Source organism: Aethalodelphis obliquidens, unplaced genomic scaffold (assembly GCF_003676395.1).
Source record: "Aethalodelphis obliquidens isolate GAN/ISIS:26980383/991018 unplaced genomic scaffold, ASM367639v1 scaffold74, whole genome shotgun sequence".
NCBI classification, from domain to species: Eukaryota; Metazoa; Chordata; class Mammalia; order Artiodactyla; family Delphinidae; genus Aethalodelphis; species Aethalodelphis obliquidens.
In genome coordinates, this window is record NW_020838018.1 from 595,270 (window position 1) to 620,984 (window position 25,715).

General features: G+C 40.5%; 1 pseudogene; it reads left to right on the top strand.

The window, feature by feature from the left end:
* The first annotated feature begins 202 nt into the window (after window positions 1–202).
* Window positions 203–25,715, top strand: part of LOC113612270 (NADH dehydrogenase [ubiquinone] 1 alpha subcomplex subunit 3 pseudogene) — a 98,386-nt pseudogene continuing 72,873 nt past the window's right edge.

Below are 25,715 nucleotides of genomic sequence, written 5' to 3' on the forward strand. Positions count from 1 at the left end.
CCTTGTGTCATTCTTCCCACACCATGCGGACTGAATCTAGGGCTCATGCTCTTAAGGAACAAATAGGCAGAAGCGATGGCATTGTCTCTGTTGGTTGCATATAAAAAGACTCTGGCTTCCCTCTTGGGTGTCCTCCTGACTTTCTCCCTCCCTCTCTGCAGGAAGCCCACAGCTATGTTTGAGCTGCTCTTGGGAGAGGCCAATGGCTGCTGTCTCTTTTGTCTGCCAGAGAGGACCTGAGGCTGACAGCCACGTGAGTGAGTACGAAGCAGACCGAACCCCTGTCAAGCCGTCAGATGACCCCAGCCCCAACCAGCAAGGTGAGTGCAGCCCTGCAGAGGACACAGCTGAGCTGAGCCAGATTCCTCACCCACAGAGACAGTGGGATAAAAAATATGTGTTGTTTTAAGCCACCAAGTTTTGGGATAATTTTTTAGGCAGCAATAGATAATTAATACGATAATCTTAACTAAAATTATCTTTAGGTTTTGGAGTTGGGAAACTATCTTATGATATTTAATGAATTGGGGTAAGTTTTTAAAATCTTTTTCTATGATGAAATTATTTATTCCTTTTAACTTTCAAATGAGCACTTGTAAAATAATTTAGGAATCAAAACTTTTGTTTTTAGAAGAACTCTTTATTAATTCCTTCAATCTTTTCCACTGTTCTTAATATACTCAGATATTTCCTTTCTTGAGTCAGTTTGGGTCATTATGTATTTCCAGAAAATCATTTGTTTTATTAAGATTTTTCAAATTTATTCATGGATATGTATATGATATTCTCTTATTAATCTGGCCTCTTATTAATCTGGTTATAACCCCTTTTGCATTTCTAACTTTGTTGATTTCATATTCTTTTTCACTACATTTTTTCTAGGCTATCCGTGTATTATTTGTATATGGTTGGGAGACTCTGAAAGTAGCAGCTCTTGAATTTATGTATCAATTTAGTATTTACTAATATCTTCTAGTAGTTGCTATTCTGTTTTCTTCTATTCATAAGGGTGATTTGCTTATTGTTGATGGTGTTTTGTAAACTTTGCTTAGATTATTCTTGTTTACTATTATTGTTTATAATGTAATAATTGAAGGTTATTAGTACTGTTCTGCAGGTTCTCATTGTGAGGTTTTCTAAAGTGATTTACTTTCCTCGTTGACACATTTTTTTCCACTGGAGTGTTTTATAAATTCCCATATCTTCAGATATGGGGATATATGTATATGTATAGTTGATTCACTTTGTTATAAAGCAGAAACTAACATACCATTGTAAAGCAATTATACTCCAATAAAGATGTTAAAAAAAATTCCCATATCTTCAGTGTGTGTGTGTGTGTGTGTGTGTGTGTGTGTGTGTATGCATGTGCACACATATGTGTAGTTAATTTCTAGCTTTATTACTTTGTACCCTGTGACAGATAGGATGGCCATGTGTCCCAGTTTTCCCAGGACACTCTCAGCTTACACTGTGTGGGGAAATAAAACTTCCCTGGTTTTCTCAGTGCTCCTGTAAAAGACCTGCTTCCTGATATTCCTCACATGCCATGAGAATTTCATCTGGAGGATGGAATAGTAGTTACTATTTCTACTAATAGTAGTTACTAATTAATACTAACTACTAATAGTAGTTACTAATTCTCATTCTTTTGTCTAGTTAATTTCTTAGATCCATAAGAATAATAAAACTTCTCTTGTCTCCCCAAGAAGGCCAAACAATACAGACCAACCTCCCCAAGGTGGCAAAAAGGGAAGCAACTCTCTCCCTAGTTATAGACATTTCAAGGAAGAGTGAACCTCAGAACTTGGAAAACTCTCTAAGTCTAAAAAGCCAAGACACACACACACACACACACACACACAAACACAGGACTGTCTGGCTCCTGGAGACTTTATTTATATATCAAAAGGTTGAATTAAGGACTCAGGCCCATTATATTTCCAAAGAGACCCTTTCAGAAGGAGCAAGAACAGCTGCCTCCTTTCCTTTATGTGCAGAGAAGAATCCTTTTCCCTCAAACCTTCACTTCATCCTGCCACCCATATCAGAAACATTCCCCCCGAGCTTGCCTCCTGTCTCTCCAGGGTTAAAGACCTGGACCAAAGGGGTGCCAGCACACTTGATCATCTTGTATGGTCTGTGAGGTTTCATTAAGAACTTGGTCTCTGATGCTGTTTGTTTCCCATAACTGCCATAACAAGGTTGAACAAACTGGGTGATTTAAATAACAGAAATGTATTCTTTCACAGTTCTGAAGGCCAGAAGTCTGAAATCGAGGTGTTATTGAAGCCAAGCTGCCTCCAAGGGCTCTAGGGGGAAATCCTCCCTCCGCTTCCAGCTTTTGGTGGTGGCTGGAAATTCATGGTGATCCTTGGTTTATGGCAGAATAATTCCATTTTCTATCTCCATCTTCACAGGGCAGTCTTTCTGCTGTGTCTGTCTGAGTCCAAATTTCCCTCTTCTTACAAGGATGCCAGTCATTGGATTAGGGTTCACCCTACTCCAGTATGACCTTGTCTTAACATGATTACATCTGCAAACAAACATTCTATTTCCAAATATGGTCATATTCACACATCCCACGTGGACATGAATTTGGGGGGGAAACTATTCATCCCAATACATACACATTCAGGAGAAAATTAACAAAGATGAATATTAAAAGCCCAACATACTTTTCACCTCAGCATAATTATTAATAGCTCCCCCTTTCACTCTCAAAAGTGTTCCAGGGACTTCCTTGGTGGTCCAGTAGTAAAGAATCCATCTTTCAATTCAGGGGACGCAAGTTCAATCCCTGGTCAGAAAACTAAGATCCCACATGCCACGGGGCAACTAAGCCCATGTGCCACAACTGCTGAGCCTGCATGCCTCAATTAGAGAGCCCACGCACTCTGGAGCCCGTGCGCCACAACTAGAGAGAGAAAACTTGCACGCCACAACTAGAGAGAAGCCCTCATGCCGCAACAAAGAGCCTGCACGCTGCAAGGAAAGATCCTGCATGCCGCAACTAAGACCTGACGCAGCAAAAAAAAAAGTGTTCCAGTTTGGTTGATAAATGGTAAGGTCCCCAATGGCAGACTTTCATATTGTTCAATAATAACAAGTTCTCTATTTCTGCTCTCTTGACATTAGGTGTGGCCGTGAGAATAGTTCTGGTCAATAAAATGTGAGAAGTGACATTTGTGAAGCCTTTAACTGTCAGTGCTCAACTCTGCAGCCCTCACAATATTATCAAATCAAATCCAGCCTGTACTAAAATAAAATATCACCAACAAGTAGAGTGTATCTTAAGAATGCAAGGCTATTTTAACATTAGGAAATCCATTAAGGTAATAAACCAAAGGACTAATGGTGGGGGAAAGGTGACTCTCTTAGTGATAATAAAATAAAATTCAACACATATCTGAGATTTGGGGGGAAAAAGAATCAATAAACTTGGATTAGATAAAACCTTATTTATTGATAAAAATGTATCTGGCAAATTACACCCTTAAGTTGAAATATCAGAATTCCTATTAAATTCTGGAAGACAGGAACACTTACTGTCATTACTTCCATTCCACAAGATATTTCAGGTCCTGGCAAGTGGAAGAAGAAAATCAGAGGATCTGAGTTAGGAAGAAAGAGGGAAAGAATCACCTATTTACTGATGTGTGATCATTTAACTAGAAAGCCCAAGAGAATCCATTGAAAAAGTGTTAGAAATAGCAACAGAACTCAGCAAGATGATCAAAATAATATATATGTATAAAAGTTAATATCTGTATATACATTTTTAAATGTACTGAATTTAAAAAGTGATCCATTAACAATAATGACAAAAATTATACAACCCTAGGAGCCTAACAAGAAATGTGCAAGATCCTTATGAAAAAATTTACATTTTACTGAAAATACAAAAGGCCTATATAAATGAATAAATAATGCCACATAGTAAGACTCAAAGTTGTAGAAATAGAATCCCCCAAATTTAGACTCAGTTTTGTTTAAAATTATTGAAACTATTAAGTCATAAGTAAGAGGGGTATTTAGTGAGAAACCTTGAGAGATAGATTGTTGTCATTCTTGTGCATCTAGCTAAAGGGCAATATTTAGCGAGTAACTGAGATGAGGAAGATTAAAGAATGCTTTTATTTGGTGATCTCAAAAGACTGACAAATAATTATGGACCAATGAGACAAGATTCTTCATTTTAAACTTATACATAACTACGTTTCTTCTTAAATGTTTAGAAAGTAAGAGTAAGATGCCCCTGTCATAGTCAATTTATAACTATGAAGGTTGCTAATCAAAAAACTCAAGGATGATCTATAAACTGCATTTGTTGGAATGTTAGAATGTTTGTTACAGAAAATTGTATTTATTCATTGAAATTTAGAAAGAATGTTTGCCATAAAATTTCGAATTTGTTCACCTACATTATCATAACTACCCACCAACTCTGACCTCTCTGATCTTATAAACATTAACTCTGTCAATATACAAACATTATGTACTATCTTAATAATTAGGAAGAGTACATCTAGATATTTCTCCCTCCTGAGTTTCAAAACTACAATAAAAAATCCTGTTCTTGAACAACTTCAAATCTGTGTAACTTAATCTATAAATTTAATACAACCTCACAGAATATTTTATGAAACTCAACAAGATAATTCTAAACTTCATTAGGAAAAGAAAACACATGGAAGAAGCCAAGAAATTTTTCAAAAGAAGAAATGAAAGAGAAAACGTTCCTGCCAGATATAAAAGCATGAATACCATACGTATATTACATGATACATTACACACATTCTAGCAATTCAAATACTGGCAAGGAGTTGGACACATGAAACAATGGGATGAAATAGAGATTCCTGGAGCAGTTACAATGGAAAGTTAGATCCTTTTCTCATGTTGTACAAAAATAAATTCATAATTAAGGCATAAACATACAGAAAATACTTTAGAAGTATAGAGGGACTTCCCTGGTGGCACAGTGGTTAAGACTCCATGCTCCCAATGCAGAGAGCCTGGGTTTGATCCCTGGTCAGGGAAGTAGATCCCACATGCATGTTGCAACTAAGAGTTAGAATGACACAACTAAGGATCCTGTGTGCCACAACTAAGGCACTCGTGTGCCTCAACTAAGGAGCCCGCCTGCTACAGCTAAGACCGGGTGCAACCAAATAAATAAATAATAAAAATATTAAAAAATAAAAGTATAGAAGCATAATTTACAAAACCATGTAGAAAAGACCTTCTTAAGAAAGACACACAGCATGGAAATGATAAGCGTGTGATAACTTGACTACATAAAAATTTAAAACTTCTATACAAAAAAAGATTATAAACAAAGTAAAAAGATGAGAGAACCCAGCTTCCTTGGTGGTACAGTGGTTAAGAATCCGCCTGCCAATGCAGGGCACACAGGTTCGAGCCCTCACCCGGGAAGATCCCACATGCCATGGAGCAACTAAGTCCGTGCACCACAACTACTGAGCTTGCTCTCTAGAGTCCACGAGCCACAACTACTGAAGCCCACGTGCCTAGAGCCCGTGCTCTGCAACAAGAGAAGCCACCACAATGAGAAGACCGTGCACAGCAATGAAGAGTAGCCCCTGCCTGTGGCAATTAGAGAAAGCCTGCGCACAGCAACAAAGACCCAACACAGCCAAAAAAAAAATTAAATTAAATTAATTAATTAAAAAAAAGATGAGAGAACAAATATATGCACTATGTCTATAAAGGGTTTATATTTAGAGTATACATTTATTTTAACTTTTATAAATCAATTTTTAAAAATAGACAAACAACCCAATAAGTAGTTAGACAAAGGATATAGACAGTCATACAAATGGCCTATAGACATATAGAAATATTTTCACCTTTATAATGATTGTGGAAATTAGTTTAAAAATCTATTATGTATTATGTTATCTTTCTCAGAATGACATTCTCTCTTTGGTAATACACTATAGAAAAGAGAATAAATTGGTACAGCCTTTTTTGAAGGGCATTTTGGCAAGAATGTATTGCTATTTTTAACGTGCATACTTGGAGTAGAATGAGTGTCACTTGTCAGCATTCACCCCCACTTTGCTGTAAGAAGAGTTTTCATGTCTGTCCACTGCCATGAGACTCCCAGGGCCCACCCCTAGGCCAAGAGTACATCCTGTATTGTAAGACCTAAATTTTTAAGAGCTGCCTTGACATCTTTGAGCCTCACAGGGCTCCAAAGTTCTAAGTGAGTTCCCCTGCTCTCAACAGGTGTGACCCCCAACCAGCAGGAAATATTCCCCTTCCACCCAGTCCTCAACTTAATGGGTTTCACCTCCCTGTCAGCCTGTGGAAGTATTTAAACAAGCCAATCACATCCTCCTGTGGGAATGAGGGGGAACCCCTTGTTATGCCAAAGCCTGCCTCCCACAGCCCTGCTGTTTCACTCTACTCCCAAGTGCACCCCTGTGTGACCCTGCACAGTGTGTGGAGTCCTCCTTCCTGAGGCTGGAAGAACTTGTGACTAATAAACTGCTGTCCATCTCATCTGTCCAGCATCAGCACTGTGTGTTTGGCCACTTCGTACTACTCAGTGTAGGGATCCCACCTTCAGCAACAGGGACCTGGGATGAGAAGAATATAGACCTGAGCCTCATCCAGGAGCAGAGGAGCTGGTGCTGTGCAGCCCTTATGTGAGAAAAAATGTGCATCACTGGCAGTGTGGGCTTGTTTGTTACTGTAGCAAACCTGAATGCTACAAATATCCTCTTACCCAGCAGTTCCTCCTACATGTGTGTGTGCTGGAAAATACTTATAGTCCGGAGGGACACAGAGAAGCACATAGCAGAATTTCCAGTGCAGCATTGTGTGTACTCCTGAAAAATTGGAAGCAATTTAACTTCCCATCAATAAGGAACATTCAAAACAATGTCAATCTACACTATGTAAAACCACACAGCAATGAAAAAGAATGGGTTAGAACTGCTGCCTTAACAAGCTTTACTCCTGAATAGCAACACGCATTGTGATTCCACTTATAAAATAAGTAAATAAAACACTATTTACAATTGGAAATGTTTATAGGTCCATATAGAGCTATGCATATGCATAGAACAGAGGTTTGGAAGTTTATTCACTGAAAAATGAAAAACTTACTTTTTTTTAACATTACTAATAGTCTTTTTTTCAGTTTTTTTTAATATGGACCATTTTTAAAGTCTTTATTGAATTTGTTACAATATTGCTTCTGTTTATGTTTTGGATTTTTGGCCATGAGGCATGTGGGATCTCAGCTCCCTGAGCAGGGATCAAACCCGCACCCCCGGCATTGGGAGGTGAAGTCTTAACCACTGGACCACCAGGGAAACCCCTGAAAGGCTGACTTCTGACAAGGGAAAGTGGTGGTCAAAAGAAACCTTTAACTAACATCTGAGTAATTAAAATAAATGAGATGAGAAGCACTTCTGGACTGTCTGTGTGGATAGGCATGGACCCTCTCCCCAGCAAATGAGTCAAAACTAGTAAAAATTATATTTTTTAAAAAAACCCAATTATTTAAACTCTCAATAAGTTGTCCTATGAGCAAATGGAGAAATATTTACTCAAGAAAGCTACTGTCTCAGTAATAACAGAAAGTCTATGCCTTTTGAGCATTGACACACTTCTATCCTTACCTCAGGGTGACTGAAGCTGTACTCTGCCCAGATGTGGCCAAGAAGATGGGACTCCCTCTTCCCTACCTCCCAGTCAAGAGCTACAATACCTTCTTGGAAGGGGAGACCACCAGCACTTGCATCCCTCAGCTCTGTGTTGCAGAAACTCTATTCCAGGCAAGCATGGCCAAGAATCTGAGTCTTCCTTCCTCTACTCAGTTCCTACTCTAGGGCAGAAGCTTCACTGCAAGTAGGGCAGGCTGAGAATTCTAGACCCCCATCACCTCCACCCAGTACCCTGATAAAGCAGAGGTTCTATACTAGGAGGAAAAAACCAAGAAATGCAGGCTCTACTGCTCCAACCCTATGCCTGATCCAGAGCAGGGTGTTGGTCTGAGAGAAGCGGGCTACTGTTCCAGCTACAAGTCCCAGAACAAAGACACAGAGGGTCTTTCTGGAGCAAAGCCATGCCAGGAGAATGAAGGACTCTGTATCTGTCTCTAATGGGACAGATTTTATTTAGAAAAGTACTTGGGGAAGTTCAAGCATAAGAGTACTCCAAGGATATTTTGGTGGTGAACAATCTTGGAGACTTCTATGATAGCAATGAGTGAAATAATACACAAACTGAAGTTTAACAAAGAGAACCAAATAATACACAAACTGAAGTTTAAGCAAAGAGACAGCTAAGAACTGTCCAGGTTCTGAACAAGCTTTAAAGATTGGCCCCAAAGTCTATGCGCATTAAGAAGTTCAGCTTTAATTGGATCAGACTGGGGAGCAATTTATGCCCCAGGGTGTCATTCAAAACAATACAGCAGTCAGCTAATTAACAAAGGCAAATAGCTGGTATCTATTGATACCAATAGAGGCAGACAAGCCAGAAGCTTAAAAGTGATATCACAGGAAGAGACAGAGAAAGACTAGCTATAAAACCACTGGCACCTGGGGGCGGGAGGTTGACTGTGAGCATGTATCTTTTCGATGTCTCCAAATAAAGTTTTTAAGTGTATAAAATTACAAAGGAAAGCAATTATACTGAAATATAATTATCTGAATATTTTACATTGTGAGAGAACAATGTGAGTCTTGTCCTTAAGGGATTTATAGTCTACTTGGCTATGTATTAACCTTATCTGGCTTAACGTGCCACGGAGCGACTAAGCCCATGCGCAACAACTATTGAAGCCTGCACACCTAGAGCCCGTGCTCTGCAGCAAGAGAAGCCACTGCAATGAGAAGCTCATGCATCGCAATGAAGAGTAACCCCCACTCGCTGCAGTTAGAGAGAGCCCGCACGTAGCAACAAAGACCCAACGCAGCCGAAAATAAATAAATAAATAAATAAATATTTTTAAAAAGCCGTTATCTGAACTTCATGTAGCAGCAACACCAGCTACATCAGGAAGCATGTTCCAAGCTCTGCTCTAGTGCTGGTCAGCTGCAGAGCCCTGAATAATTTACTTAAACTGTTAGAGTCTGGTTTTCTCATTTGTCATAAAGGATCATAGCACGTTCAGAGCAACTGTGAGGAAATAGAGCACAGAGAACTTTTTATAAACTGTAAAGCAAGATACAAATGCTAATTATTTTAAACACTGTCAAAGAAAACAAAGTGTCCCACACTGAGAACAGACAAACCGTGTTCTAGGTCTTCCTCACTGGCCTGAGATATTCACAAGTGGCACCTATTTAAGAGCAGACTGTGTGGTGAGGTCCTGGCCTCTGTCTAACATCCCTGAGGCTTCTGTGTGAATCCATCCTATGGCCTTAGGCCCCCTATCAGTCCCTTGCTTCTGAGATTCGGTGATTTCTGATCAATAGTTGCCTTGCTTGGTTCCTCCCATCATCCAGTTGATAGGGATAGAATAAGATAGTTACACAGCTAGAAATCCCACTAGGGGAAGCTAGATAGAGAGAGACTTTAGGAGATCACCATAAGCTAGACACCAACCAGAAAATGCCCAGAACATCTGGCAGCTAAGCAATAATCAGAACATTTTGAAACTAAACAGACTTAGGCCACTACCATAGAAAAATGGATACAAGACCTGAATTTGGCCTTGGGAGGTCAATAAGATAATGGAACCTGGAAAAACTGCATTCCTGCATGTAGCCAAGGCAGAAACATAGGTGAAAGGGGAAAGAAACTAGGTGAAAGGGGACATTATAGGGAAACCTGAGATGAATTACCGTATTTTAGTATATGTTACCACCCTTTTGTTAATATACATATGATTTTAAAAGCTCCATGACAGTCCCAGTTAGACTGTATAGGGTCAAAGGAGGAAATGATGATGTAAGCCTTTATGTCTACCCAAGAATGAGGAAGAAGGTAGTCTTCTTCCCGCTCTAATTCTTCTCTGATTATAAAAACATAGCCGCCTTTGTTCTCAGGGCTGCACTCCCTTGCCTGCCAGCTTGTATCTCTCACAAGCGTCCTATGCTAATAAACTCACTCTTTGCCTGTCACTTTGCCTTTCACTGAATTCTTTCTTCAGTAAGTCCTGAGGCCAGGTGTGCAGCTTCAATCAAATGACTGTGGATTCGAGTCCCCTCCTGAGTCAGAGACTGTGGGTTCGAGTCCCATCTGAGGAGTACAGTTTCAGTGTGGGGCTTCCTCTGTAAAGAGTGATGGGAACACCTGTTCATGACTTCATGAAACAAAACTGAAATCATTACCTAGTTAGCTGCTCACAGATTAAAATATGCAAACTTGATTTCCCGAGTACAAACCCCCAAGATTTGCAAACACACTCTGCTGCAGGTCACCTCTTCATCACCTTGCTGGTTCCCTGATGATAATCTGGTTGATAAACAATGACATATGATCAATTTGTCTAAGATGTTTTGTCTTTATCACCACTGTTATTAATATTAAAAGTAGTGAGCGTTGATACGCCCCCAAACTGCCTTTCATGGTCTCTAGCAGATATAATTCCTTTCTCATCCTCTAGGTTTCTGAATGTTTGAATTCAGTGTGAATTCACTCGCCATGAAACTGCAACTAAACCATCAAACACAATGGACAGGCTAAGCTCAGTATACACTGGGCGTTCTGAGTGCTGCCCCCAGACAAGCCCCTGCAGCCTTGTGAACCAGTTAGAGATGCAAAATTCTCAGACCCACCCCCAGTCCTGTGAAATCACAGCCCTGTCTCCCCAAGCCTGTCTCCCCAAGCCTGCTGGTAGCTCTGATGCTCACTAGAGTTTGAGAAGCCCCAGGTTAGAATAGCAGGAATGGTTTCTTTCTTTGCCCATCTGTAGCTGTGATAAACAAGTGTTTGGGGTTCTCTCTCTACACTCAGTTTATTTGAAAAGCAGATTTCCAACCAGGGTTCATCCCACCATTAGGTAAGAAACTACTGTTTTTAAGTACAGGAAAAAGATAGACCTGTATCAACTGGGGACAGATAGAACTGAGGAATCCACCCCCACTGGCTGGGAATGTGGTTGAAAAAATGTGCTTAGAATTGAACCAAAGATGAGAAACCATGAGAATAACGTTGTTCTCACCTTCACAGCAAAGGAAGACCTGACAGGCCCTAAATGTCCTGCTTCACACTGTGGAGAAGAGGAAAAACTTTTTGACATTACATTTTTTTTCATTTTTAAAAATTGAGGTATAGTTGATTTACAATATTATATGTTTCAGGTGTACAGCATAGGGATTCACAATTTTTAAAGGTTATACTCCAGGGACTTCCCTGGTGGTCCAGTGGTTAAGACTTCACCTTCCAATGCAGGGGGTGAAGGTTCGATCCCTGGTCGGGGAGCTAAGATCCCAAATGCCTCGTGGCCAAAAACACCAAAACATAGACCAGAAGCAATGTTGTAACAAATTCAATAAAGACTTTAAAAATGGTCCATATCAAAAAAAGCTTTAAAAAAAAGATTATACTCCACTTATATTTATTATAAAATATTGACTATATTCCCTGTGCTGTATAATATATCCCTGTAGCTTATTCATTTTTTATACAGTGTTTGGTACCTCTTAATCTCCTACCCCTATTTTGTCCCTCCCCCTTACTTTTTGTTCTTATTAAAAGCCACTATCTTTTTGATGTTAGGTTCATTTTATTCATAGCAGTTATGTCTGTTTCAAGTTATCATTTTAAAATGTATTTACTGATCTCTTTCTGTCCCCTCCCCACAATGAAGGCAACCTTTTTATCTGGAGCTTCTGGGTCTCCTCAACTCCTGGGACAGAGCCTGAGGCATCCCAGCCCTCTAAACATATTTCCTAAGTAAGTCAAATGAAGGCTTTACACCCTTTGGAAATGAATTACATTCTTGCTCACAAAAAGGACCACTAAGGAAAAAATGTGGTATATTTGTCAGCTCCAGCTACCATAACAAAATACCACAGACCAGGTGGCTTGAACTACAGATACTTTCTCACATTTCTGGAACCTGGGAGTCTGAGATCAGGGTGCCAGCATGGCTTGGTTCTGGTGAGGGCTCTCTTCCTGGTTTGCAGACAGCCGGCTGCCTTCTCACTGTCCTCACATGGCAGAGAGAGGGCTCTGGTGTCTCTTCCTCTTCTTTTAAAGGCACTAATCCTATCTTGGGGCTCCACCCTCATGAACTCATCTAAGCCTAATCACCTCCCAAAGACCCCACCTCCAAATACCATATCACAGGGGGTGGAGGCTTCAACATGTGAATCCTGGGGGGACACAATTCCGTTAGTAGCAAGTGGGTTGTTCTGAGAATTTGAATTTCATCCAGGGTTTAGTCAGTGATGAGTAAGAGAGCCACTGTTTGTATTAGGAGATTGTAAATTATAATCGTTGTGGGGGTGGGAAGGGACTGAGGGTAGGAATCCAGGATCTCACAAAGCCACAGACAAGTCTCCCATGTGAAACAGATGCTTAGGGATGGGGCAGGGTTGAGTTCTATGGATGTGACAACATCTTCCACTCTTCCAAGAAGAGGTCAGGGCTGCATTGACAGCATGCTCCTTCCACTCCTCAGTGTATCTTCCAGCATCAGGTTCAGGAGATCTAGAGCTTTGAGGGGTTCTTTTGAATTTCCCCAAAATGATATGCAAATTTTTCTGGGGAGTGAGTCTGTAGCTTTCATCAGAATCTCAAAGGAATCTAAGACCAACAGAAGACTAGGACTCCTGGGTCTGACTGCATCCTGCTGAGGTGGAATAATTTTGTAAGGTAGGTATGCCCTCAACTTGGTTGAATTTTCTTTCTGTAGCTTCCCTGGAGGGAGTCCATAGAATGCCCAACTCAGCATGAGGTCAGGGGTCTCTCTGTAGCCAAGAAGGGTGGGGTGGAAAAGGGATTACACAGACGCACACACGAGATGCAAACTTCCTCCTCTTCCACTCACAGCTGATGAGCCACTTCACACTCAGTGGGAAAACAGAGTCCACCAGAGGAAACGCCTCCTCCCTCCTTCCGATCCACACTGGCATGGAACAGGCACAATCTGACTATGGCCAAGCACATGCAGCCGTTCCCTTTGGCATCCTAACCTGTTCTGGCCTCTCCTGTCACTTAACAGCTTTCCCTGAACCCACCCTACTTCCGGCACACATTGCTTGTGTCTTCACTCCTTCCATGAACTCCAGCCTCTTCAATTAGACTTCCAGCTCAACCACTCCACTGAGATTACTTTTCTCCTGGCCACCAATGGTCTGCCTCTTGGCAAATCCAGTGAACGCCCAGTGTGTTCATCTCATTCAACCCAGAAGGCCAGTCCCCCATTTTGAAATCTCCTCCTAATTGAACTTCCCTCTCATTCCCTCTCCTAGCTTTGCCATAGCCCTGGAAGTCCCAGCTTCACCACTTTGCTGGCTTATACGTCTCTCTTCCAGCACCCTGGGGTTGGCATGTGGAATGAAGATCTGACTCTACTTTTTGGTGTCTGATGACTGCCTTTAAGCCCCCTCACCTCCCTTCCCTGCTGGTGCACATCTGGACACACTGGTAAGAAATTTGGTGCTCCTTCCTTTGGCACCATCAGGAGACTCAAACTGAATGAGCCCCTGCCTGTGCGGCAACCTACAGCTTGGCCCACCCGCTAACCATGATGAAACCCGGAGCCAGTCTCCCTTCATTGTGCTCTCAAGCCTTTTGCACCTGCTTGCAAAGGCTGCCCTGCTCTCCCAGAGACCTCATTTATGTAAGTGAAGGGGATCAAGATATGCCACCCCAAGTATGCTCCTTTGGCATAGAGATTATTTTAAGCTAAAGGCAATTGAGATACAACAGATGCCCTTCCCTATCTACCTGAAAGCAGGGCACCAATTTCACTTGAGAATGGTGATCCCTCCCTCATATCAGGGAGAGAAGAGCACTCTTATCACCTGAGACAAGGAGTCAACACAGACTTGCACTTACATAAACACACCTTACTAAAATTACCCTTATCTCCCGTTAGTTCTACTATGTATTTCCTCATCACTTACCCACAATTTATTGTCCCTTGAAGCCCAATTCCCCTTCCCTTTGTTAAAATAGTATATAAGTCTCTGAGTCTAACCACTTCTTTGAGTTTTCTTTTCTGTGAACTCTTATGCACATAAATATTAATAAAAATTGTGTGCATTTTCTCCTGTTAATCTGCCTTTTGTTAGCTTAATTCACAGTCCCTCTTTACAGAATATAAGAGCGTAGAGGAGAAGTTTTTCCTCCCTGATATTAAGTAATAAACCTCTTCATATCATTTTGCTGTATATTTGGCTTTATCAGTCTTGACATCAGAACCTAAATTAGGTGGGGTGAGGGGGTCTCTCCAGTTATTCAGGAACAGTCACTGACTCCTCTTTTCTAGTTATACTCACACCTTTGCTAACGTTATCCAGTCCCATGGCTTTAAATAACATCTAGATGCTCCCCAAATAATAGAGAGCCCAGAATCCTCCCCTGAACTCCAGACTCAAATTTCTACTCCTTAGTTACTACTTCAATATCTCCAAGTTTAAATTTAAACAGAATTCTTCAACAACAACACATTAAAAGCATCATACATCATGATCAAGTGGGATTTATCCTAGGGATGCAAGGATTCTTCAACATCCGCAAATCAATCAATGTGATATAATACATTTATGAACTGAAGAATAAAACCCATTTCAATAGATGCAGAAAAAGCTTTTGACAAAATTCAACACCCATTTATGAAAAAAACTCTCCAGAAAGTGGGTATAGAGGGAGGTTACTTCAACATAATAAGGACCATATATGACAAACACATAGGAAACATCCTTCTCACTGGTGAAAAACTGAAACCATTTCCTCCAAGATCAGGAACAAGACAAGGATGTCCACTCTCACCACTACTATTCAACTATTCAACTTCCACTATTATCTGGAAGTCCTAGCCAAGGCAATCAGAGAAGAAAAAGAAAAGGAATACAAATTGGAAAAGAAGAACTAAAACTGTAACTGTTTGCAGAAGTCAGGATACTATACATAGAAAACCCTAAATATGCCACCAGAAAACTACTAGAGCTAATCAATGAATTTGGCAAAGTTGCAGGATACAGAATTAACACACAGAAATCTCTTGCATTCCTATACACTAACAACGAAAGATCAGAAAGAGAAATTAAGGAAACAATTCCATTCACCATCACATTAAAAAGAATAAAATACTTAGGAATAAATCTACTAAAGGGGGCAAAAGACCTGTACTCAGAAAACTACAAGGTACTGATGAAAGAAATCAAAGATGACACAGATGGAGAGGTATACCATGTTCTTGAATTAGAAGAATGAATACTGTCAAAATGACTATACTATCCAAAGCAATCTACAAATTTATTGCAATCCCTATCAAATTACCAATGGCATTTTTCACAGAATGAGAACAAAAAAATCTTATAATTTGTATGGAAACACAAAAACCCTGAAGAGCTAAAGCAATCCTGAGAAAGAAAAACAGAGCTGGAGGAATCAGGCTCCCTGACTTCAGACTATGGCACAAAAACAGAACTATAGATCAGTGGAACAGGACAGAAAGTTCAGAGATAAACCCATGCACCTATGGTCACCTAATCTATGACAAAGGAATCAAGAATATACGATGGAGAAAAGACAGTCTCTTCAATAAGTGGTGCTGTGAAAACTGTACAGATACATGTAAAAGAATGAAATTAGAACAACTCCCTAACACCATACACAAAAATAAACTCAAAATGGATTAAAGCCCTAAATGTAAGGCCAGATCCTATAAAACTCTTAGAGGAAAACATAGGCAGAACACTCTCTGACATAAATTGCAGCAAGATCTTTTTTGATCCACCTCCTAAAGTAATGAAAATGAAAACAAAAATAAACAAATCGGACCTAATTAAACTTAAAAGCTTTTGCACAGCAAAGGAAACCATAAACAAAATGAAAAGACAACCCTCAGAATGGGAGAAAATATTTGCAAATGAAGCAACCAACAAGGGATTAATCTCCAAAATATACAAACAGCTCATGCAGCTCAATATCAAAAAAACAAACAACCCAATCCAAAAATGGGCAGAAGATCTAAGTAGACATTTCTCCAAAAAAGATATACAGATGGCCAAAAAGCACATGAAAAGATGCTCAACATTGGTAATTATTAGAGAAATGCAAATCAAAACTACAATGAGGTATCACCTCACACCAGTCTACAAACAATAAATGTTGGAGAGGATGTGGAGAAAAGGGAACCCTCCTACACTGTCAGTGGGAATGTAAATTGGTACAGCCACTATGGAGAACAGTATGGAGTTCCCTTAAAAAACTAAAAATACAGCTACCATATGATCCAGCAATCCCACTCCTGGGCATATATCTGGAGAAAACTATAATTCGAAAAGATATATGCACCCCAATGTTCAGTGCAGCACTATTTACAATAGCCAGGACATGGAAGGAACCTAACTGTTCATCGACGGATGAGTGGATAAAGAAGATGTGGTACATATATACAATGGAATACTACTCAGCCATAAAAAAGAATGAAATAATGCCATTTGCAGCAACATGGATGGACCTAAAAATTTTGAGTGAAGTAAGTCAGACAAAGACACAATCATATATTACTTATATGTGGAATTTTAAAAAATGGTACAAATGAACTTATTTACAAAACAGAAATAGAGTCACAGATGTAGAAAATAAACTTATGGTTACCAGTGTGGAAAGTGGGGAGAGGGATAAATTAGGAGATTGGGATCAACATATACACACTACTATATATAAAATAGATAACTAATAAGGACCTACTGTATAGCACAGGGAACTCTACTCAATATTCTGTAATGGCCTATATGGGAAAAGAATCTAAAAAAGAGTGGATATATGTATATGTATAACTGATTCCCTTTGCTGTACACCTGAAACTAACACATTATAAATCAAATATATTCCAGTAAAAATTTTTTTAAAAAACAGAATTCTTCACTTGTCCTTTCCCTCCATCCCAAATAAACAGCACATTTACCCAGTTTCAAGCCAAAGCCCTAGAATTTATCCTTAACTCCTCCTTCCATTCATGTGCCACATCCAATTTGTATATGCCCTTCAAGGTATCTCCAAGTAGCCGCTGAATCCTCCTTTCCATATAGTGCCCACTGCCCGTCCAGCCACCATCACTTCTCATCTGATGGCCACATGTGTCCTTCTCTCCACTTTTGCCCCTTGGCAGTGTTCAGACCAGGATGCTGAACAAGCGTTTGTAATACGAAGACTCATCTCTCTCCCCTGCTTACAGCTCTGCCCACTGGAATAAAATCCATCCTTGATTTCAGGAGTCTGCTTGCCTCTTCCACTTTTCTCTCTCTCTGAGCTCCAGTCAGACTGTGGACAATCTGTCACTTCATCACATTCGGCCATCCTACCTGGAGGCATTTGCCTGGGCAGCTTCCTTCTCCTCTGATCTTAGCATCCTTAAAACCCAGCTTCCATGCCCCCTCCTCCACGAGACCTTCCCGACCATCCTTAAAACTACAAGCAGGTATGAAAACTTGAATTATCCTGTTTACCTGAGTGCTAATTGTTTTATTTCTTCCTGCAAGTATCTCCTTCAACTTGACAATTTTCCTCTCTCTGCCATGGCAGAACTTCTTGAACCTGGCATCTTGCTTCTCAACACTGTATGCTTTCATGAGAGTAAATGCTATTTTTCCAATCCCAAGCACAGAGCCTTACAATAATACACACACAATAATCATTTCTGTATAATAATAGATGACCGCATGTACAAATAAATGAGTAAATCACATGTCCTGGAACAGGGCTCTGTTAACCATCAGCTCAGGATATGTGAATTAAAAAATAAAGTATTTGAATATAAATTTACAAAGAGCAGAAGAAAGTAAAGGTAAACATTTATCCATTTTCTGTATGGGAAGATATGTGTACACTTAATATAAATGGAAGAAATTACAAAGTAAAAAACTGATGTCATGGATTGCATTGAAAATGTAAAAAATATAAAATGTAAAACAATTTTTACATTTAAAATTACATACCACAAAGAGAGAAGGAGTGTGTAACAAACATGATGAGCTTAATACTCTTTAATATTCCTGATTTGTACATAGTGATTAGAGAAAACATGACCCCTAGAGTTTAGTGAGGGCAGAGAACATAAGTAAACTATTTATTAAAGAGGATTAAAAGAAGAGAAAGTATATTCCACCTTACTAGAAATCAAAAATGCAAATTAAAACAATAAGATATCCATTTTTGTCTCTCAAATTAGCAAAAGGTTTCAATGGCAAAACTGTAATGAAACAGCTGATGGGAAAATAATTTGGTATAATTTTGTGATTTTTAAAAAATGCCTTAAAATGATTTTATGAACACTAACCCAGTAATCCCACTTCTCTGAATTTATCTGTAAAGAAATAACCAGAAAAGGCAGAAAAGATTTATGCACAAAATTTTATGTTACTTAATTAAAAATGTATCTTTGAAACAATTTAGGATATTATTTGAGTAAAAGTTAAGTAAAATGTAGCTCATTTATGTGAAAGACTATAATAAGGCCACTAAAATGTTTACAAAACCTGTGTAATGGCTTGAGAAAATTCCTGTGACATAATGTAAAGGAAAAAAGGAATGATATGAGAGGATACATTCATGTAGGCGTACATAGAAATGTACTAAAAAGAAACAGAAAAATGTATAAACAACCAGAAAGAAACATAGAGTTTCTTCCTTCTCTAAGTATCAAATATTTATAATTCCTGGTAACTCTACAGGTCACAAATGAGGTTTTAATATTTTAGCATCATAAATATTTGTTATTGGCCACATTCAAACCCAGTCCATTCAGCATCCTTCCGTCTGAAACCTGTTGTTTTACCCCAGGCCACACCCATCTAGTCAACCCATCTCTCACTGGTCCACACGGTGTTAGGCGTCCAAGGACACAAGGTAAATATAATGTGCATTAACTAAGTTAAAATTTGAAATCTTGAAAATAATGCAGAGCTTCATGAGGTTGACGAAAATCTCAGGGAAACACTGCTCAGATCAGGCTAAATCTGCTGCGAAAAGATTTGTCCCCCTAAAAAGGATTATGTAATGGTTAAAGAGAAGAAAATAAAGATCAATGCTGTCAATGAGAATGATTTGAGTATCAATTTGAGAAGCCCTAAGAAAAGTTTTTTTTCTTTTTTGTCAATTAAACCCTTGATGGTTAGGCTGTCAAATTCAAAAGTAAAGTGAAGAAAACATCCCAGACCAAGTTGGTGGTGTGCGCATGGGCAGGGAACCAGAGAAGTCTGGAAGGGCGGTGGGACCACACTCTAGGGATCCTGGAGCTCCAATTGCCTTAGGTCTTCAGTTCCCCAAGTCTCTGCCCAATTTTCAAATCCCATCTGGGGCTGATGTGAGAAAGGGTTGGGCCATGTACAAGGCCAGAGTGCCCCCTCTGAAATAATCCAGCCTCGGACTAACCTAAGTATTTATTACAGGAAGAAGGTGCTGTACAGATGAAAAAGGAAATGTGCAATTTTAAGGAAGAGAAATCAGTGGGCATCTAGAAGACCTAAACTACATTTCAGCATTTCCAGATCCTGGGCTAATTAATTCCAACCTCACAGAGCCTAGCATTGGAGACTCTTAGTAAGTGTCAGCCTCCTTCCTGCCTTCATTCAAGTTCTGAAAAATTCTCGTCCACCTGCACACCTTCCAGGCTTCATGGTTATGACATATTTTCATAATTAGTTTGAAGACAGATTCACTGCTTTATTCGAGAGTCTTGTCACTTAAAATATTAACTGCCATTAGATTTTGCAGTAGGTGTATCCAGAGGTTATCACCATAGCAGTAATTTCTAAGCTAAGACTCTACAAAAGTGGCCTAGAAACTCCAATTTGCCCTTTGTTTCTCCCTGACATTTCTGTTTGTTTCTCATGTACTTATGTGATTAATAGAATATCACTTGGTAAACTAAATTCCCAAAACATGAATAGTTACAGTAATATAGCAGCTGTGACAAATTACTCAGTCCTGTCTTGCCAGACAAATATTTTTTTTCAGACTTCACATTCATAAAATAAAACTGTGTAAACATTCTAGCTAGGAGTATAGAATTTTAGCTTTTCCTAACCAAAGTGGATCACGTCACTCTAATACAGTGTATTCAGATTATACAAATCTACACTTTCTGACTTGTGCTGTACATCAGGGGTCCCCAACCCCCAGGCCGTGGACCGGTACTGGTTCTCGGTGTGTTAGGAACTGGGTTGCACAGCAGGAGGCAAGCAGCAAGGGAGCAGAACTTCATCTACCTCTCCCCATCGCTCACATCACCGCCTAAACCATTCCCCCCCTCCTCCTGCATCCCGGCCGTTGGCCTATAGAAAAATTGTCTTCCACAAAACTGGCTGCTGGTGCCAAGAAGCTTGTGGACTGCTGCTCTACATTATGAATATCTGCAGTGGTAAATAAAATGCCTGAAAAACAGTGACCGTCATGAACAAGGAAAAGTGTCGTTAATAAACGCTCTGAAATATTATACAACAGAGAAACTTTTTGCTGAAGATCTGTGGGTCAAGCATGATTTCTCTTTGGTTTCGAAGCATGTTTATTTTGTGGAGAGATGTAAGAATAAAACAAAATGAACCAAAAAGACATTTCAATGATGGGAAGTAGAATTGCTTGATGACGCTGTCTATGCAATTCACAAAAATATACAGGTTGTTAACGTATTTAGCTGTTCAGCCTCTGCTGGGCATGCCCTTTTTCATCAAGCGTTCCACTTTGCTCCCCAGGCAACCTCTCCATCCCACCTCAGCTGATCACCCTTTCCTGAGCAAGATTCAAGCCTCCACCTCCCTAGGAGGGACTTTCTCAGCTGACAAAGGTCCACAGTCCTCACCAGCAATTCCAAAATCCAGACATTTTCAAAGCCAAATCTTTGCCTGAGTTCAAGGCACCAAAGCCCAACCTGTGGTTTCTTATATTCTTCATTTATTTCACTTAGTATGAATAATCATATGATTCATTGCACAAAATATTAATATGTTTGATTTGGGGCTGCTGCCCAGCCCTGACAGAGGTGTTTTATATTAGAGAATGTGCTCCCTATCACTTTTCTAAAATCTGAAAGCTCTCAGTCAGTGAGATGTTTCTAACCCCTACAGGTCTCAGTGAAGGGATCTTGCACCTGTGTATGTTGGGTAAGAGGATCCTACGCCTTCGTTTACTCTTGAGTTATTCCCTGGCAGGTGCCTTCATGGTGCTGACCCCTCCCCACCCCTGGGTATGGCCCTCTGATTCTCCAACACCAGCTGGTGTCCAATTCAATTCAATTCCACCATCTATTCAGAGATGGAGTTAAATCCCACAAGTTGAAAGGCTCAGTCCCAGGAGACCACCCCCCACCTCAAGTGCCAGTCCCAACGGCCATTCATACCAGCCCCATCCTGAGGCTACTGAGGGGCCCCACCCTGAGTCACTTCATTAGCACGAACTCAGATCTGGTAGAAAGGGGCTCCTTATGAAGAGCAAGACCCTTCTATCCTCAGGAAGCCCCAAGGATTTTAGGAGCTCTGTGCCAGGAACAAGGGACAAAGACCAGATATATTTTTTTTGCACCACAGTCCCAAGCACAGTACTGTTGGCCGTCCATGCGGTGGAGACCCAGAGCAGGGCTGGCCACCCTTCCCTCCTCTGCTCCTGACCCTGTGTCCCCAGGGCCTCAGTTAGTTCACACAGGACCTTTGCGTGAACTAGGAAGGCAAACTGAAGAAGCCTTTGCTTGCCCTGGCTCCCATCCCAGGGCCCACAGCATGGCAAGCGGAGCAGGCTGCATTTCAGCCCACCCGCCCGCATCAGCCCTGCAACAGCCCATGCCCTGCATTCATTCTGCATATCCCATAGACCCCAAGGCTGCACAGCCTGACCACACTGACAGGCTGCATGGGTTTTAGAAAGTGATTCTCTGTTCTGCTGACAACCAGCCTGAAATTTTCCCAGCACAAGAAACACCATGTTTACAGTGGAATATAGATAATACCAACAGAATGTAGACAATTCTTCTAATAGAGCACAAACAAGGTAGCTGCCAAAATGACCAGCAGCCCATTACCCAGTGACAACTCTGTGCTTATCAATGATCTCCCAAGGCCGTTCACCTCACTCCTCCACAATGCGTTGGAGAGCTCCATTGGAGGATCCTGCTTCCTGGTGGGCAACGTCCAGCCCAGAGCTGGTGGTAACCTCCCTTGTCACCCAGAGCAGGCTCTGCCCCATAAAAGCCCACCCAAGGGACTTCCCTGGAAGTCCAGTGGTTAGAACTCTGCGCTTCCAAGTCTTCCCCTTGCTGAGCCTCTCTCTCGCTCCTCTGGGGCGTTTCCTCCCCTTGCAGTAAAAAGCTAATAAATCTAGAGGGTGCCCTTGGCAAGTTCTCTAAAGGAAAATTTAACATGGAAGAGGGAAATGTTTAAACGATGGGCCAAACGTGATCTACCCCTTAGTTTAGTGAAAAACACCCAAGGAATTACACACATGCCCTCAGTCTGTGCATATCCACAAAAGAACTTCCTGCTTCCACCCCTCCACTCACATTTCAAAAAAACCCACCTCCACCCGTACGAGTTTCTACTCCCTGGACCCCCTCGCTCCCCCAGGTGGAGGTGCAGGAAGGAGCTGGCCTGGGACACTCCACCTCACAGAACCCTCCCAGGAGGCATGGGCCCTTTAGAATCTCCAAACTCGGTTTAGTTGCCACATACTCGCTTTATCCACTTGATTGTCCAGTGGGCCACGTTTAAGTAGTGCACACACACATTTACACAGCCACATACATACTAAAGACAAATGTTAATTCTTAAGGGGAAAAAATATAGAGATTTTGATTGACATATATGCACTACTCTATATAAAATAGATAACTAATAAGGACCTACTGTATAGCACAGGGAACTCTACTCAATACTCTGTAATGGCCTATATGGGAAAAGAATCTAAAAAAAGAGTGGCGATATGTATAACTGATTCACTTTGCAGTACAGCTGAAACTAACACAACGTTGTAAATCAACTATACTCCAATAAAAATTTTTAAAAAAGAAAGAAAATATATAGTAAACATTATTTTGCCAGGGCCACCTCTGACGGTGACACAAACTCTAGTGAAATCTTTAAAATGATTGTGTGTTAGGAGTTGATTAATTCTCAGCCAAGGATTGCCTCATCCCCAGCTGTGTTTTGGATGTACAGGGTAGGATGAAGATCGTGTTTCATTTTCCAGATATGTGAGCAGTCAGGTGAGCTGAGTGCCTCTGTCCTCTGCAGACTGGTCGTCATTCTAATTGGAGCTACTCACGGGATTTCAGATTGCTGGAGGCTCCAGTCCTTGGCATGGGCAGCATTCTGAGCCCCAGTGCCAATGACAAGTAAGACAAATTAGCCAGTTCACAGGACGGAATTTTTCCTTGTGGCACCTGACCTGTATTCTAACTCCTACAGAACAGCACACAGGAGGGGCCTAACAGTGAGCGTGTGTTTCATCTTGTTCTTTTCATGCTTTCAGGAATAAGGCACAGGGATCTGAGCTGAGCACCAGAAGAGCCGTTTGCTAAGCATGGGGGTGAGATCAGGAAATATTGTAATCAAAAGAAAAACAAAATGTGTAACATGAAGGACTACTCTTAATTTGAATTTTTATAAAAAATAGGTATTATTTTTGAAATCTGAAAAATAGTTATAAGATAGCAACAATCTACACAGATGTAAAAGGGGAATAATATTTATAAATATTTTATTTATATAGTTATAAAAATAAAATAGCAGTTTACTCTGAAAGCAGCAGGGTCTTAAAAAACATAGAAGTTCATTTCTCTCATGTGATGATACAAGTGCAACCAACTCAGGACTGTTGAAAAATGTAGATTTTATTATTATCCAGGTATGGTGAGGACAACAGATCAGATGGTTGTCATTGAAAAGACAGTTTGTTACCCACAATTTCCAAGAGGTGGGAGCATGCCATGCAGGGCCACTCAGGGAAGCACCAGGATCAGCCAGGAGGCAGAAGAAAAGGAAGAAATGTGGACAAAAGCCTTTTTTTGTGGTTTCTGCAGGAAGGAACAAGCAATACAGGATAAGTAGGTTTAGAATTATCTAGTTAATAATTTCAGCAGGCTCTGAGGCACAGGGGCTGTCCTTGGTTGTCTGGTATCTGGCCCTGGGCTGATCAGGCCAGGGGGATAGTGACTCAGAGTGTGAAAGCCCAGTAGAGGAGGTGGTTGAGGTGTGAGCTCTGCTGGGTTGGTTTGTGTATGAAAAGCATGCTCCTTGTGACTTCTTAGCTATTTAGGAATTGGCTAGCCCTGGGAGGAGCAGTGTCTCCAGGATCGGCAAGACCTCAGATGTCAAAACATCAGAAATACAGAAAATAAAAGGGTCTGATTAATACAATGACAGATAAGGTGCTTTCCTCGAACAGAAAATGTGAAGGATGTGATCATCCCTTCCTTCTTCCCTCCCTCCCCCTCTAAAACCTGCAGATCATGAGACTGCCATCCTCAGGGTCTTGCCCCAACTGCATGGTCAAATGTGGTTCACAACCTCACCTATGTTCCAGGTAACAGAAGGAGGAAGAGGAAATGAAGGGCACACCCTGCCCTTGGGGAGGAACTAATTGTTCATACACATAGCCTATTGTGTAGAATGAGATCACACGACCCCCATGCAGCTGCAAGGGCATCTGGAAAATGTAGTCTTCCTTCAGGGCTGGATGTGTCCACCTGGATCAGGGGTTCTATATCACTAATGGAGAATGGAATGATAGAGGACAGCTAGAACCTCTCCCACAAATTATGAGATGAGGAAAGAATGGGAGAATGAAGCTTATAAAAACAACTTGAAATAAACATAGACTATGCAAGAAGAAGAACATTTCAAAAAACAAAAATGGTAACTAATATCCTCAGAAAGATAAGAAAATCCATAATAAGATGCTATTAAAAATAAATGTTTAGAGATTTTTTAATAATTGTAGAAATAAACTCAGCATGTTGCTTAGATGAAATATTTAAGGAAATCGCCTAGAAAGTAAAACAAAAAGACAGAAGTAAAAAAGGAATGAAAAGAAGAGAAGGTCACAGGGTGAGGCCTAGATCTGAATAACTAGTTTCTGAAAAAGAAGAGAAAAATCAAAGAAATAATTTAAGAAAATTTCTCCCACTGAAGGACCTGAGTTTCCAGATTGAAAGCATACCTGGCACAATGGATGGAAATAGTCCCACATCAAGGCATTGCATTCTGAAATTTCACAACCCAGGAACAAGGATTCTACAAAGATTTCAGGGAAAGAATGTCACTTACACAAGACATGAATCAGAATAGCACCAGACTTGTCAGCAGTTAGAAGACAGTAAGGCCATGCCTTCAAAACTGTATGAAAATGACATCCTGGATTTCTATATCCAGCCAAACTATCAACCAAATATAAGGACAGAATAATGATATTTTCAGACACCCAAGGTGCCATGCGCACTTCCTCCAGAAGCTGCTGAAGAATATGCTCAACCAAAATGAGAATATCAACCAGGAAAAAAAGACATGGGATGCAGGAAACAAGAGATGCAACAATGGACAAGGGGACCCCCAAGATGA